At 37.8% G+C, this 17,458-nt stretch overlaps 1 protein-coding gene and 1 long non-coding RNA gene across 5 annotated transcripts in view; both read left to right on the plus strand.

Annotated features, from left to right (window-relative positions):
• Nucleotides 1-17,458, plus strand: part of SPTLC2 (serine palmitoyltransferase long chain base subunit 2) — a 129,831-nt gene that overhangs the window by 49,105 nt on the left and 63,268 nt on the right. The gene's annotated exons all lie outside the window — the stretch shown is intronic.
• LOC309655815 overlaps nt 3-17,458 on the plus strand; it is a 38,171-nt gene continuing 20,715 nt past the window's right edge. Inside the window, exon 1 of the long non-coding RNA XR_014261019.1 lies at nt 3-9,188. This is a non-coding gene — a long non-coding RNA (uncharacterized lncRNA). The remainder of the gene's footprint in view (nt 9,189-17,458) is intronic.

The following is a 17,458-nucleotide window of genomic DNA, read 5'->3' on the forward strand; positions in this document are numbered from 1 at the left end:
TCTTTCTTTTCTTGGAAAATTTCCTGGGCTCAGTAAATACTTAGCAACCAAAAGTGCTCTTTTTCTTGAGCTTTTAAAGGAGGAGTCAGGTATACTAATGGGCAGAGCTGGCAGGTATGTGAGGTCTTGGTTTCTACGGACACTTTTCAGTGTGTTTACACACACCATGAGAACTAGCCTGGCTCATTTCCTGTTGAATTTTCTTGTATACAGATGGTGAGGCTTTAATCTCACTATCCTACGTATTCTCATATCTTAGGTGATAAGTCTTCAGGGTCTTTCTTGAACTACATAATTTTATGTGAAGATGTAATTCACTGTGTAGCGATGTTTTGTTCCCATAGTATTTAAAAGCTGCTGTTTCCATGAATTAGTGTCCTTGATTTAATGCCTTTTAAAAGAGTTTCTAATTTAACATACAGTATATAATAAAGGTCATCCTGAATCTATTTATTCTGTCTTTGGTGGGATTTGTAGTCCAAACTACATGCTCTGACTAAAACATACTCAAGTGAACCAACAGCGATGTTCACTTTCTGATATTTGACTTTTATATCACTAGAGGGCAGTGTTGACTACAGAAAAGTTATAATAAAGGGGGAGCAATTGGGTTTTTTTGTTTTGTTTTTTCACTTTGAGAAGAATCTCCATTGTGAGTGTGAGACATACATTTGCTTTTTGCTTTTTTAATGCTTCTGAAATCACTTTTGCTCTAGTGAAATATTTCATGTTATCAGCCTTGAGCGCTCGACTCTTCAGCTGTATAATATTTTATGGTAAGGTTGATCTGATTTGCATTGAAAATCAAGAAAAAAGTAGTATGTTTCATTTTCATTGATTTAAGCCTGTTTTCTTAAATCAGAATTTTCCCTTAATATTTTTTCTGATCTGTGGTACATGCATCCTTGTTATCTCTTGGAAGTGTTGATCATTTTCAGTTTCATAAATTGATTCCTTGGGGAAGAATATAATTCATTAATGTCGTGAATACCGCATGGAGCCTTGTGAGAAGCTCCCTGCTAACAAAGCTACAACGTTATCTTCTCTCTCTCATATAAGGTATTACTAGAAATAGTATGCTTTGACCTGAGTGTACATATATGCTCATATATGTAAATGTATGTGTATCTATGCTCAGATATGTATATATATGTACAAGCTAGCACTTAGCTAGTTATTTGACATAGGTGCATCAGCCTTGTTGATTCAGCACACAGTTTTAGGTGACTGAAAAACGAATGGTAACAGCTCTCAAAATTACCTTGGATAATTTCTTTGCCCTATCCTAGAGCATGGATCCATGTGATGCGTGACCTCTGGATAAATGACTTATCTGTGCTAAATAATGAAATCTAGGCTCTACTGGTAGACAGAAAATGAAATATGGTAATTAGATATAGACTTTGGGTTAGCGCTCATTTTCCAGTTTATCTGTTGCCTCTCTAACCACCCCCTAAGCTTAGTGGTGTGAAACAACAGCCATCTTATTATGCTCACAGATTTCTGCGGGTCAGGAATTCGGTCAGGGCACAGCAGGGATAGCTTGTCTTTGCTCCACAATGCCTGGGGCTTGAACTTGGAAGACCCAGGCGGCTGGGGAAGACTCTGATGGCTGGGGGCTGGGATCATCTGGAGGCTTCTTCACTTACACATCACCCGGGCTGGAGTGACTTGAAGGTTGGGCTCAGCGGAGGCTGTTGACCAGAGCACCTTCACATGTCCTTTCCATGTGGCGTGGGCTCCTCACAGCGCGGTGACCAGGTATCCAGATAGGACCCTGCAGAGAGCAAGCATTCCCAAAGAACCTGCTGAAACCCCATGACCTTCTGTGATCTGTTGTTAACAAGCAAGTAACCAAGGTCAGCCCAGATTGCAGGGCATAGGGAATCAGACTCCACCGCAAATGGGAGTCAGGTCAAAGAATTTGTGGCCATTTTTAAAACTTGCCACTACCAGCCTTTAGATAATATATCTTAAAACTAGTCCCTAAAACTTTTAATTAGTGTGACAGACTTCTACTGGTTACGTTGTTTCTCTCCCAGAATAGAGGATAATAAAAATCTAACCACTTCTCATAAAGCCTGCCACCTGATCCTATTTAAATTTGGCCTGATTTCTTTTAGATTTGAGTGGGTTAAGGCAATGCTTATTTTTATGACATCATTTAATGCATCTTTTCATTGTCCTTGAAGAAAAAAAGGTGGAACCAGTCAGTAGCCTTTTGACTATGCCTTAAGGTGACCTTTAAAATAGAGGTATCTGCAATTAATTATCTGAGTGTGATTTTATAATAGAAGTCACCTACCTTAAGAGAAACTTAATCTCATATGTTCAGAAGATTGAATTTCATTAATTCCACAAACATTGAGTATCTCGCTACATGATAGACTCTGTGAATCAGAATCCATAGGCAGTGGGCATCCAAGCAGATCATTTGAATGAGGTGTATACTTGGGGGTTACTGGGGCTGTAGAGGGTAGTGGGCTGTTGTATTAATCCCAGAGATTACTGTACCATAGAAAAATTGAAGTTTTATTAATCATTCACCAAATATTTGAGTGCCTGCAGTGTGTGGTAGGTGCTGATTCATCAAAGAATAAAATACCCCCAAAGTCCTGCCTTGCGGGGTTTCTAATAAGGGAAATAAATTATACAGTTGCTAGAAAGTGGTAAGTACTCTGGGAAAAAGCAGAAAGGTAGGTGTTGAGGAGTTCTGGAGACGCAGTTTGTAATTCTAAATAGGGTGGTCATTGAGACAGTACGATTTTATGGAGCACTTGAGAGAGATGGGAATTTAACCCTGAAAATCCAGGGCTAGAAGGCCCTGAGATGTAGGTGACTCCATGTTCAGCAATAGTAAGAAGGCCACTGTGGCAGGAGCATAATAGTATATAGGTAGAGTGCCTGAGGGTGAGTGAATGAGGTGAGGACAGTGGGGAGAGTCTTGTCCCGCAGGGGTGTTAGGTTGGTATGAAAACACAGACACACTGGTTCTCTTGCCTTGTCTAGTATCAAACTCAAATTCTTGAATAGTTTCTGTGGGCTTTTTAATATTGGCAGGCTTGTGGGCTGTTTCAGATAGGTTAAGAATTTTACTGGCCCTTCAGATTTCATGAAAAGTACAGAATATAATATACCCATGATTATATTTTGAAGAAATTTGCTAGAAAGAGTCAGATTTGCCTAAGACCTATACCAGTGTTTTTCTTTCAGTGAATTTCAGTAGCTCTGTGAGTTGGGAATGGGGGAAGGAAAGTGTAACCCATATATGAACAGAAGAGACTGTTACATGATAATGCTGATATTGCAAATGGAAGAACTCTTTCTTTACTTTGTGGCAAATATCTCACATATGATTTCTATTTAGGAATGAGAGGGGAAAAGATCATGTAATGTTAGGGCTTGGTCCTAGATTTAATGTTGGTTTAAGGGAATATTAGAAGTAAGAAGCTGGTTTTCTTGTCATGTCCTTACTATTATTCTCTGACTTTTGTTACCAGGCATACAAATATTAAGCACTATTTGAAAAAGCTCATTTTTGACATAATATTTTCTCCTTTTTCTAAGACATAATAGTTTTATATATTGCATGTTTTTAATTTCTCTGTTGTGTAAACTTATTTCGTCATAAACAGTCCTTCCTGTGGGGCCACTCCATAAGCTTTTCTCACCAAACAGGATGCCGACGCAATGGAATTCCCTTGCAGGTGGCTAAAGACAGCGAAGAGTCACCGGGAACTTGATTTCCTTTTTTACTTATTTTTTCCTCCTGTTTCAGTTTCAAATAATTCAAAGAATTATAGGACTAGAGGCTTTAAATAAGCTACAATTAGCACAGCATTTATTTATTTATTTATTTTTATACAACCGGTTCTTTTTCGTTATCTCTTTTATACATATTAGTATATATATGTCAATCCCAAACTCCCAATTCATCCACCCACCCCATCACCCCCCCCACACTTCCCCCCTTGGTGTCCATACGTTTGTTCTCCACATCTGTGTCTCTATTTCTGCCTTGCAAACCGGTTCATCTGTACCATTTTTCTAGATTCCACATATATGTGTTAATATACGATATTTGTTTTTTCTCTTTCTAACTTACTTCACTCTGTATGCCAGTCTCTAAGTCCATCCATGTCCCTACAAATGACCCAATTTTGTTCCTTTTTATGGCTGAGTAATATTCCATTGTATATATGTACCACATCTTCTTTATCCATTCTTCTGTCGATGGGCATTTAAGTTGCTTCCATGACCTGGCTATTGTAAATAGTGCTGCAATGAACAGTGGGGTGCGTGTGTCTTTTTGAATTATGGTTTTCTCTGGGTATATGCCCAGTAGTGGGATTGCTGGATCATATGGTAATTCTATTTTTAGTTCTTTAAGGAACCTCCATACTGTTCTGCATAGTGGCTGTATCAATTTACATTCCCACCAACAGTGCAAGAGGGTTCCCTTTTCTCCACACCCTCTCCAGCATTTCTTGTTTGTAGATTTTCTGAGGATGCCCATTCTAACTGGTGTGAGGTGATACCTCATTGTAGTTTTGATTTGCGTTTCTCTAATAATTAGTGATGTTGAGCAGCTTTTCATGTGCTTCTTTGCCATCTGTATACCTTCTTTGGAGAAATGTCTATTTAGGTCTTCTGCCCATTTTTTGATTGGGTTGTTTCTTTTTTTAATATTGAGCTGCATGAGCTGTTTATATATTTTGGAGATTAATCCTTTGTCCGTTGTTTCGTTTGTGAATATTTTCTCCCATTCTGAGGGTTGTCTTTTGGTCTTGTTTATGGTTTCCTTTGCTGTGCAAAAGCTTTGAAGTTTCATTAGGTCCCATTTGTTTATTTTTGTTTTTATTTCCATTACTCCAGGAGGTGGATCAAAAAAGATCTTGCTGTGATTTATGTCAAAGAGTGTTCTTCCTATGTTTTCCTCTAAGAGTTTTATAGTGTCCGGTCTTACATTTAGGTCTTTAATCCATTTTGAGTTTATTTTTGTGTATGGTGTTAGGGAGTGTTCTAATTTCATTCTTTTACATGTAGCTGTCCAGTTTTCCCAGCACCACTTATCGAAGAGACTGTCTTTTCTCCATTGTATATCCTTGCCTCCTTTGTCATAGATTAGTTGACCATAGGTGCATGGGTTTATCTCTGGGCTTTCTATCCTGTTCCATTGATCTATATTTCTGTTTTTGTGTTAGTACCATACTGTCTTGACTACTGTAGCTTTGTAGTATAACCTGAAGTCAGGGAATCTGATTCCTCCAGCTCTGTTTTTTTCCTTCAAGACTGCTTTGGCTATTTGGGGTCTTTTGTGTCCATACAGACTTAAAGATTTTTTGTTCTAGTTCTGTAAAAAATGCCATTGGTAATTTGATAGGGATTGCATTGAATCTGTAGATTGCTTTGGGTAGTATAGTCATTTTCACAATATTGATTCTTCCAATCCAAGAACATGGTATATCTCTCCATCTGTTTGTGTCGTCTTTGATTTCCTTCATCAGTGTCTTATAGTTTTCTGAGTACAGGTCTTTTACCTCCTGAGGTAGGTTTATTCCTAGGTATTTTATTCTTTTTGTTGCAATGGTGAATGGGATTGTTTCCTTAATTTCTCTTTATGATCTTTCGTTGTTAGTGTATAGGAATACAAGGGATTTCTGTGCATTAATTTTGTATCCTGCAACTTTACCAAATTCATTGATTAGCTCTAGTAGTTTACTGGTGGCATCTTTAGGATTCTCTATGTATAGAGAATGTATATTGAGCTCTGTACAGTGATAGTTTTACTTCTTTTCCAATTTGTATTCCTTTTATTTCTTTTTCTTCTCTGATTGCCATGACTAGGACTTCCAAAACTATGTCGAATAATAGTGGCGAGAGTGGGCATCCTTGTCTTGTTCCTGATCTTAGAGGAAATGCTTTCAGTTTTTCACCATCGAGAATGATGTTTGCTCTGGGTTTGTCATATATGGCCTTTATTATGTTGAGGTAGGTTCCCTCTATGCCCACTTTCTGGAGAGTTTTTATCATAAATCGTGTTGAATATTGTCAAAAGCTTTTTCTGCATCTATAGAGGTGATCTTATGGTTTTTCTCCTTCAATTTGTTAATATGGTTTATCACACTGTTTGACTTGCGTATACTGAAGAATCCTTGCATTCCTGAGATAAACCCCACTTGATCATGGTGTATGATCATTTTAATGTGCTGTTGGATTCTGTTTGCTAGTATTTTGTTGAGGACTTTTGCATCTATGTTCATCAGTGGTATTTTCCTGTAATTTCCTTTTTTTGTAGTATCTCTGTCTGGTTTTGGTATCAGGGTGATGGTGGCCCCATAGAATGAGTTTTGGAGTGTTCCTTCCTCCACAATTTTTTGGAAGAGTTTGAGAAGGATGGGTGTTAGCTCTTCTCTAAATGTTTGATAGAATTCACCTGTGAAGCCATCTGGTCCTGGACTTTTGTTTGTTGGAAGATTTTTAATCACAGTTTTAATTTCATTACTTGTGATTGGTCTGTTCATATTTTCTGTTTCTTCCTGGTTCAGTCTTGGAAGGTTATACCTTTCTAAGAATTTGTCCATTTCTTCCAGGTTGTCCATTTTATTGACATAGAGTTGCTTGTAGTAGTCTCTTAATGATGCTTTCTGTTTCTGCAGTGTCCGTTGTAACTTCTCCTTTTTCATTTCTAATTTTATTGATTTCAGTCCTCTCCCTCTTTTTCTTGATGAGTCTGGCTAAAGGTTTATCTGTTTTGTTTATCTTCTCAGCCAGCTTTTAGATTTTTTGATCTTTGTTTCTATTTCATTTATTTCTGCTCTGATCTTTATGATTTCTTTCCCTCTACTAACTTTGGGTTTTGTTTGTTCTTCTTTCTCTAGTTCTTCTAGGTGTAAGGTTAGATTGTTTGTCTGAGATTTTTCTTGTTTCTTGAGGTAGGATTGTATTGCTATAAACTTCCCTCTTAGAACTGCTTTTGCTGCATCCCTTAGGTTTTGGATCATTGTGTTTTCATTGTCATTTGTCTCTAGGTATTTTTTGATTTCCTCTTTGATTTCTTCAGTGATCTCTTGGTTATTTAATAATGTATTGTTTAGCCTCCATGTGTTTGTATTTTTTACATTTTTTTCCCTGTAATTAATTTCTAACCTCATAGCATTGTCAGAAAAGATGATTGATATGATTTCAATTTTCTTAAATTTACTGAGGCTTGATTTGTGACCCAGGATGTGATCTATCCTGGAGAATGTTCCGTGTGCACTTGAGAAGAAAGTAATCTGCTGTTTTTGGATGGAATGTCCTATTAATGTCAATTAAATCTATCTGGTCTATTGTGTTATTTAAAGCTTGTGTTTCCTTATTAACTTTCTGCCTGGATGACCTGTCCATTGGTGTAAGTGAGGTGTTAAAGTCCTCCACTGTTATTGTGTTACTGTCGATTTCCTCTTTTATAGCTGTTAGCATTTGCCTTATGTATTGAGGTGCTTCTGTGTTGGGTGCATACATATTTATAATTGTAATATCTTCTTCTTGGATTGATCCCTTGATCATTATATAGTGTCCTTCCTTGTCTTTTGTAACAGTCTTTATTTTAAAGTCTATTTTATCTGATACAAGTATTGCTGCTCCAGCTTCTTTTGATTTCCATTTGCATCCCCTCACTTTCAGTCTGTATGTGTCCCTAGGTCTGAAGTGGGTCTCTTGTTGACAGCATACATATGGGTCTTGTTTTTGTATCCATTCAGCAAGCCTGTGTCTTTTGGTTGGAGCATTTAATCCATTCACGTTTAAGGTAATTATCGATATGTGTGTTCCTATTACCATTTTCTTAATTGTTATGGGTTTGTTTTTGTAGGTCCTTTTCTTCTCTTGTGTTTTCCACTTAGAGAAATTCTTTTAGCATTTGTTGTAGAGCTGGTTTGGTGGTGCTGAATTCTCTTAGCTTTTGCTTGTCTGTAAAGCTTTTTATTTCTCTGTTGAATCTGAATGAGATCCTTGCCGGGTAGAGTAATCTTGGTTGTAGGTTCTTCCCTTTCATCACTTTAAGTATGATCATGTCACTCCCTTCTGGCTTCTAGATTTTCTGCTGAGAAATCAGCTGTTAACATTATGGGAGTTTCCTTGTATGTTATTTGTCGTTTTATCCTTGTTGCTTTCAGTAATTTTTCTTTGTCTTTAATTTTTGTCAAGTTGATTACTGTGTGTCTCAGTGTGTTTCTCCTTGGGTTTATCCTGCCTGGGACTCTCTGTGCTTCCTGGACTTGGGTGGCTATTTCCTTTCCCGTGTTAGGGAAGTTTTTGACTATAATCTCTTCAAATATTTTCTTGGGTCCTTTCTCTCTCTCTTCTCCTCCTGGAACCCTATAATGCGAATGCTGTTGCATTTAATGTTGTCCCAGAGGTCTCTTAGGCTGTCTTCATTTCTTTTCATTCTTTTTTCTTTATGCTGTTCCGCAGCAGTGAATTCCACCATTCTGTCTTCGAGGTCACTTATCCGTTCTTCTGCCTCAGTTATTCTGCTGTTGATTCCTTCTAGTGTAGTTTTCATTTCAGTTATTGTATTGATCATCTCTGTTTGTTTGTTCTTTAATTCTTCTAGGTGTTTGTTAAACATTTCTTGCATCTTCTTGATCTTTGCCTCCATTCTTTTTCCGAGGTCCTGGATCATCTTCACTATCATTATTCTGAATTCTTTTTGTGGAAGGTTGCCTATCTCCACTTCATTTAGTTGTTTTTCTGGGGTTTTATCTTGTTCCTTCATCTGGTGCATAGTCCTCTGCCTTTTCATTTTGTCTGTCTTTCTGTGAATGTGGTTTTCATTCCACGGGCTGCAGAATTGTGTTCTTGCTTCTACTGTCTGCCCTCTGGTGGATGAGGCTATCTAAGAGGCTTGTGCAAGCTTCCTGATGGGAGGGACTGGTGGTGGGTAGAGCTGGGTGTTGCTCTGGTGGGCCAAGCTCAGTAAAACTTTAATCTGCTTGTCTGTTGACGGGTGGGGTTGCGTTCCCTCCCTGTTGGTTGTTTGGCCTGAGGCAACCCAGCACTGGAGCCTACCCGGCTCTTTGGTGGGACTCTAGGAGGGCTCACGCCAAGGAGTACTTCCCAGAACTTCTGCTGCCAGTGTCCTTGTCCCCGTGGTGAGCCACAGCCACCCCCCGCCTCTGCAGGAGACCCTCCAACACTAGCAGGTAGGTCTGGTTCAGTCTCCTATGGGGTCACTGCTCCTTCCCCTGGGTCCTGATGCACACACTACTTTCTGTGTGCCCTCCAAGAGTGTAGTCTGATGTGCTGCAGTCAGATCCCTCTAGTCTTCAAAATCTGATTCTCTAGGAATTCCTCCTCCTGTTGCCGGACCCCCAGGTTGGGAAGCCTGACGTGGGGCTCAGAACCTTCACTCCAGTGGGTGGACTTCTGTGGTGTAAGTGTTCTCCAGTTTGTGAGACACCAACCCAGTGGTTATAGGATTTGATTTTATTGTGATTGCACCCCTCCTTCCCTCTCATTGTGGCTTCTCCTTTGTCTTTGGATGTGGGGTATCTTTTTTGGTGAGTTCCAGTGTCTTCCTGTCAACGATTGTTTAGCAGTTAGTTGTGATTCCTGTGCTCTTGCAAGAGGGAGTGAGCACACGTCCTTCTACTCCGCCATCTTGAACAGCACAGCATTTTTTGGTTTGTTTTTTCCCTGGGCCACTTGCACTACCATCTATGGGTTCTAATCTCCTTACCACACCCTTACCCCTTTGAGACTCAGATTCACTTTTCTGAACATACTGTGTTTGAAAGGTGTGTGTGTGTGTGTCTCTGTGTGTGTGTGTGTGGATGTATGTTTTAAGATCATGAATTTATATATCTTCTCTAAGCTACTCTGTTATTGGAGCTGTTAGCATTTTATATATGATCATAAATTTGAGGCAGAATTTCATTTTTGAGACTGATTTAGGATCTTAAGGAGCTCATATATTACCTCTACAAAAGTATTTATTTTCTTCTTTCTTGGCCCAGTATGAACCCTTGTTGATATGTAGTGCATGTATCTTGTTGCTGTATAACGATCATCTTTCCTATGTCTTTTATTTTTAAATGTATGTATTATTTCATTTTTTGAAACTTCCTGCAACTTCTGGAAACAAATGGACATTGTAGGGAAAAACAGGAGCATTCTAATCTTCCTTGGTGTTCTTGCTTTTCCCTATTGGCTTTAAGGAACTGGAGGCTGGGGAAGAGAACTAAAAATTATGAAAAACAGGTCACAGTAATTTAAAATGTTTGTCCCTAAATTCTGTGAAGTAGACCTGTAGTCATATGGCAGAGTTGATGTTTCTCATCATAATTTTTTTTTAATATTTATTTTATTTACTTATTTATTTATATTTTTGGCTGTGTCCGGTCTTAGTTTTGGCATGCGGGATCTTTCATTGCGGCGCATGGGCTCTTCATTGCGGCACGAGGGCTTCTCTCTAGTTGTGGCACGTGGGCTCCAGAGTGCATGGGCTGTGTAGTTTGTGCCGTGCACGCTCCCTAGTTGTGGCATGTGGGCTTAGTTGCCCTGAGGCATGCGGGATCTTAGTTCCCCAACCAGGGATCGAACCCACATCCCCAGCATTGGAAGGCGGATTCTTTACCACTGGACCACCAGGGAAGTCCCCTCATCATAATGTTTTTAAATCTTTTTCTTATTTGTAAAACAGTCAAAAACTTACATAAAAGTTCGAAGTACAGCACAAAAAAAACTTTTTTCCTGAACCAATTGGGTTAGTTGCTGATCTGAAGCCCCATCATCCCAGATGCTTTAGTGTGTGCTTCCTACAAAGGCATTTTCTTACATAACCATAATACAACCGACCACAGCAAGAAATTTACACTAATATGTTATTTAATTAACTAATATGAACATGTTATTAATTATTTCAGTAACTAATAATGATACATTATTACTGTCTGTTCCTCAGACCAGCATCCTGAGGCTGTGGATGTGGTTTAGAGTCACCTTTTGTACTTAGTTGTCACGTCTCTTTACTCTTCTTCAGTCACAGTTCCTCAGTCTTTCTTTGACTTCCATGACGTTGACACTTTTAACAATTATAGGCCAGTTATTATACAGAATATCCCTCAATTTGTGTTCATCTAGTGTTTCCTCATGATTAAGATTCAGCCTACGTATCTTTAACAGGAACAGCACAGAAGTTATGCTGCTTTTTCTCATTGTATCCTCTCTTCATCTTCTCAACTAAATATGTAACTGTCTTCAGGTTATGTAGGCCTGAAATCGTAGCCATGTTTCCCCATGTCTAAGTCAAAATCTGTTGATTCTGCCTGTCACTTCTGCTTATTTCCACTGCCATGTGACTATTTCAGACCCTGACTCCCTGTTCCTTAAACAATTGCACCACCCATAACTGCCTTTTCCTTGCTTCAGTCTTTCCTGTACCACTTATTAATCTTCCTAACATACAGCTTCTGTTGTTGTCTGCCTAAAGATGCCGAAATAGAGAATAACAGTCTTTAGTAACTCCTAGTTGCCTACAGAATAAAGTTCAATTCTTTATATGATGTTTGAGATCCTCTATAGTTTGATTTTAGCTTAACCATCTTTTCCTGTACCCTCATTTAAACCAATTTGGTGCCTCTTGACAGAATGCTTATCCTCCTGTCACTGAAATTCTGTTCATTCTTCACAAAAAAATGAAATGCTGTCTTTTATGACACCTTTGTGCTGATTCATTTTTTCCTTCCAAAAGCCATGTTTCACAACTTTATATCTCACATTTATAATTTTGTCTCACAGAGCCAGTGCTTAATGTTTGAACACAATGTTTTCTTCAAAGTGTGTAAGTCAATCAATAGACTTATATGATAGATGTTACAATTGTTGTCCCAGTCATAAAATACTAAACACATAATGAAATCTCTAAGCCTTTTCATTGCAATTTTTAAATGTAAATAAGATTTTTTTTAATTTAAAAAATTTTTAATTTTTAAAAAAATTTTTAAAGGTTACTTTCCATTTACAGTTATTACTAAATGTTGGCTATATTCCCTGTGTTGTACACTACATTCTTGAGCCTATCTTACACCCAGTAGTTTGTGCCTCCCACCCCTCACTCCTCTATTGCCCCCCCTTCATTATAATTTTGACTGTATATCTCAAGTATTTTATGTTACTGAATTTTGATTTTTTTCTCTTTAACATGTAGCTAATTAGCTAATAATAGCATAATTCCAATGAGTATATGAAGTTTATTATTGCCACATTCAGCATGTCTAATAATTTTTGGTTTTGTCCTGAATGAATTAAGTTTCTGAGTCCTGTGTATCTTATTAGTATTCATACTTTATTTTTTCTCTTCAGAGTCAGTAGATACCGTCTTAAGTTTATAAACAACACATTTTGAAATACGAAATAGTCTTTAGGGAACTCCTTGGCAGTCCAGTGGTTAGGACTCGGTGCTTTCACTTCTGTGGGTTCGGTCCCTGGTCGGGGAACTAAGATTCTGCAAGCCACGCAGCACAGCCAAAAAAAAGAAAAAAGAAAGAAATAGTCTTTAAATTTATAAAGATAACTAGCCACTAGAAGAATTTTAAAATAGTAATATTACAAAAAGTGGTGGTGATTAGCGGAGGAAACATGGAAAGTAGGAGTACAGATGCCTTATCTTAGCACCATCCAGGGTTGACGAAAGAGGCAGCAGAGGTGTAAGTTTATTATTCAGCATTTTGGTACTAGCCACGAAGAGAGCCAGAAACAGAGCCTGGAGCTTCTTGCTGGGAGTGGGAATGGAGGTGGCTGGGTGGAGGAGGGAAACTTCTATTTTTTTTTTTTTTTTAATAATTTTCTGTACTATTAGAATTTTATTTTACCAGATTGAATATGTTACTTTTATATTTAAAACTTTTTGTTTTAGACTCCAGAGTACATTAATAACTTACATGAAAGTAAATCCTGCCTAAGATAAGTTTGAAAGTAAGGCTTAAACATACACACAAATAGTCTGTGGTTGATTATTGATAAATGTTTTCATCTTTTTTGTGGGAAGACATGTTATTCTTTGGTGATAAGAGCGTAGAGCCTTCAGAAAAGCTGCAGCATGCAGGGGAAATTGAGATCCTTTCCCTACCCTACTTTGTAAGCACTCCTTTCTTCTTTCTCCCAATCTTTTCCACATTTCCCCTCCAATTCCTATCCTTTTCTCAAAGAAGAGAGGGCCATGTGACTAGAGTGATGGGTAGATAATGAGAGCCATCTTACCTAGGAACCACCTAAGAGCTGTCTTACCTAAGATAACAGTGGTTAGGAATTGTGTTTGTATCTTGAGTAGACATACTGAGTTAGAACAGGTAACAGGTTGGTGAGTAGAAAAAAATGAGACCTAGGAAATTCTGACAAATTACACGAGACATTTGAAATTCTAGATTTCACTTCACATGTCACTAATCCACATACAGTAATAGAAATTTAGCTGTAAGATCTATTTATGAATCAAGGCAAAATGTCTGACCAAAGGAACTAAAATTGCGCTTTTCCATTTTCCAGAGTTGTGCTTTGATGTATTTTATTTCTGTCCAAAGGTGTAGTTAATAACAAGCACAGCACCTAGCTTAGTGTCTGAAATCTAGTAGCCTTTTGATAAATTTGGTGAATGAATGAACACACACATGATCGAGAAATATTAGAAAATGGATGGGTTCTTAAAGTACGTTGCTTGTATACTTGAATGTTAAGCCAGAATTGCCAAATTGTGGAACAAAATAAACTAGATAGGTACATTTTACTAGATAAATTTTAATATGATGACAGAAATAACTTTCTTTGTAGAAAGCTGCACTTTTTGTACTTCTTAGTATTGAAGGGAACTGAGAGCTCATTCAGGTGGCTGTTGGCATAGGAGGAAGAAAAAGAATACCTTGGGCAGATCGAGGTTTAATTAAAATTCGGTTTGGCTCATTTGAATTAATTCCTATAATAGACTTGTTAATGAGGTGTTAAATGATCACCTTGAGAATCCCAGGAACTGTCAAAAGCTAATTAGAACTGAGAAGCTTTTTTTTTTTTTTTTAATTTCTATTCAAATTCTCTGCCCATCCTTTTTTAAAGCTTTTTTTTTTTTTTTTTTTTTTTTTTTTTTTTTTTTTTTTTTTTTAAAGCATTCCAGGATCCCCATGCTGAGGGGGCAGAACTGTTAAAGAAAACAGTCTTGAGAGAGGGTTGCGGTGGGAGTGGTCATAAAGAGAATTTCCTGCTTCTGGAGAGGGGGTGCTGACATCCACTTGTTACCTTTGGCAGGCAGGCTTTTCATTTGGTTGAACCTGGGTACCCTTCTTTCCAATCCCTATGCTTTCTGAGCCTAGGAATATTTGGGTTCCACTTTTTTCTTTATTATTATGTATCTCCTTTTATGTAATTTGTTTATTTCACTATTAGAGATTCATCTAAGTAAAAATCAAGTTTTCTAGTGAACACAGTTTAATTCTTAGCCACAGTAGTTTAACAGTATATCTAATGCTGGAAAGTAGATTAGATCCCTCCTTTCTTGTAACTTACTGCCTAGAACACTGTTGAGAAATATTTAATTCTTCATTTATCAAACATTTCTCAAGCACTTGCTCTGTATCCTGTGGTGGGTATGCTGTTGAGGGGTACAGAGTTGAACAGTACATGATCCTTGCCTTTGAAAATGCTTATAGTCTAGTGGTAGGGGTAAGATTCCAGAAAAGACTGGTTTCAGAGCCACAAATAAATTCTTCTTTTGTTCAGCTTCCCCTTTTCTTGGTTTTCCTCCTTCCTTCTCCTCCTCCCTCACCCCAACCCCCAAAAACCCCCTTAAACTTCCTTAAATCCAGCTAATTATTTGAAGCAAATTCAGATATTATTGATTTTATGTTTCTTACTAATTTTTCTATCTAAATGGATTTTTCCTATGGAATATATATCACTTTAGTAAATTACCAGCAATCAAAGAAAAAGATTTTCTTTCTGTAAAGTAGCCTCTTTATTATCTAGCAAAAAGGGCTTTTTAAGGAATGGCTTAATAAGCCTTCTGCAATCAGCAAGCAGTATAACCACTTTACAGGTAGAGAAAATTGAGCTCACACACAAGATAAGTTTTCTCAATATTTTGTCTTCAAGTAGAATGTAGCTTTCCTGAACTCCATCCACTTCATAATCTATTTTTAATTTTCTGATTTCTTGTCTGCGAATTTTCAGAAAAACAGCTAAGTTTAGTTGTGAGTAATCGCCCCTACAAATGAAAGCCTACCTCTTTCCTCTCCATGGATCAGTAACCCCTTTAACCTCCCTCTCCGCTTGAGAAATCTATCCTGAATACTCAAGAGCTTTTGTAGCACGGTCTGTCTATTTCTTCTTCCAAGTCCAAGTGCTAATAAAAATTTATTGCCACAAGAGTGGTCTCTCCTTTTGCGTCTTGTTTCAGAGTTTGTTTTAAGCTGGCTGTTAAGATGCCCACAGGCAGCAGGCTGGAAGCTAACCTTTGAACAAATGTAGACTTGTTCATTTAGTAGAATGTTGTTATTAATGCACAACGTAAATAAGGAGTTTGAGGATGTTCCCCTTGGACAGGAAAGGAGCCCCGAAGTCGATGTCCCTCATATTGCAGAAGATGTGGTAAGATGATATAAGGGAACTAAACTCTTAATTAAACTACTGTGAATTGTATTATTGTTATTTTTTTAAGATTGAAGTGGGTGAACTACCTTAGTTTTATTTCATAATAAAATTAATTTTAAAGATTTTTTTCCATGATTTTATTTGTTCAGTTACTGTTTGGCTGAGATGAATGGCCATTTCTTCTCATCACTTATAATTCGTCAGCTTTATAGCCTGGTCTCTGTTTTGTTTGTTGAAGAGGAATAACTTTCTCAATCTTTTTTTTAAATATTTATTTTATTTATTTATTTGGTTGTGCCGGGTCTTAGTTGCAGCAGGCGGGCTCCTTAGTTGCGGCTCATGGGCTCCTTAGTTGTGGCATGCGAACTGTTAGTTGTGGCATGCATGTGGGATCTAGTTCCCTGACCAGGGATCGAACCCGGGCTCCAGGCATTGGGAGCACAGAGTCTTAACCACTGCGCCACCAGGGAAGTCCCTTTCTCAATATTAACACAGTTGGAATTGCTTTTTTCCCCCCAAATTATTTTTTTATTTTTTCTTTTATTTAATTTTGGCTGCACTGTGCAGCATGTGGGGTCTTAGTTCCCCGACCAGGGATTGAACCTGTGACCCCTGCGGTGGAGGCACAGGGTCTTGACCTCTAGACTGTCAGGGAAGTCCCTCCCCCAGAATTATTTTTGAGGGCTTTATCTGGGAGACTTGATCCTAGATTTTCATCAACTTTATTGCAGTTTATTGCCACAGGAATACTTAATATGTATAAATAAGTGACAAGATAGATGGACTCGTCTTAGTTAAGAACCAGATATCCTCCTTAAGGCTCTTCTTAAGATTTGAGAGCTTTTTGAAGAGCAATTGATTTTTGTTTTTTAATTGTCACCTGTGGTTTAGAAAAAATAAATTATCTATTACTTGTATCTGCCTGCTATCTACGTTGACAGTGGAATGAGTTTCAGAAGGATCTCATTAAGGTGTACTCTTTTAAGCCCCTGTTCTCAAACTTTGTCCATGGACCACCTGCGTCAAAGTTACTTTTAGTATGGTGGTTCCTAACCTTGCTCACACACAGGAAAGCTTAAAAATTAGTAATAATGCCAATGTCACGCCCCTTTGCAGACCCATGACTATCTGGGGGTGAGGCTCCTGCAGGATGTTATTTAAAAGCACCCCAGACGATTCTAATGTGCAGCCAGGGTTGAGCACCACAGTTAAGAGCTTGTTAAAAATGAGGATTCGAGTCTGTTCCACCAGACCATGAGTCTTGAGGGACAAGGCCTTAGACTATGCATTTTAAAGAAAATCTCAATTAATAATGCAAACTAACTTTTAAGAGATTTGAGGATTCTCTCTGTCTCTTTTTTTTCTTGAGCTCTTTTACATCATTGAGAACCAAAAGCAACTCTACTGATTGGTGGTAATTGGGGAAAAGAAAGGAAATTGGAAGACAAGATATTTGATCTGTTTCTTTTACAAGAAAAATAAGGGAAATATTGGCTTGTGGAACAGGAGTTCGGTGGTGATGTTAAGTTGTCAATTTTCATTGTTTTTGGAAATCTAAACGCATTGATGCTTCCTTCTAAAGAGCTGATGATCCTTGCTGAATGAATCAGTGGCATAGGTGAAGTTAGAACAAATTAGGGGAGGGAAAAGAGACAACTAAGGATTCAGAGACCTATGTTCAGGCCTCTTAAGGCTGGTTGGAATTATTTGTTTTACTTTTTTTTAATGCTACTTGTATTTTTTATAGCCTATTAATTCAGATTCTCAAATTTTGTACGTAACCTACAAAAGGCCTTGCTCACTATATACTCTTTTTTCTAAATGTTCAATACTAATC

The sequence above is a fragment of the Balaenoptera physalus genome, assembly GCF_965194825.1.
Source record: "Balaenoptera physalus genome assembly, chromosome: 2".
NCBI classification, from domain to species: Eukaryota; Metazoa; Chordata; class Mammalia; order Artiodactyla; family Balaenopteridae; genus Balaenoptera; species Balaenoptera physalus.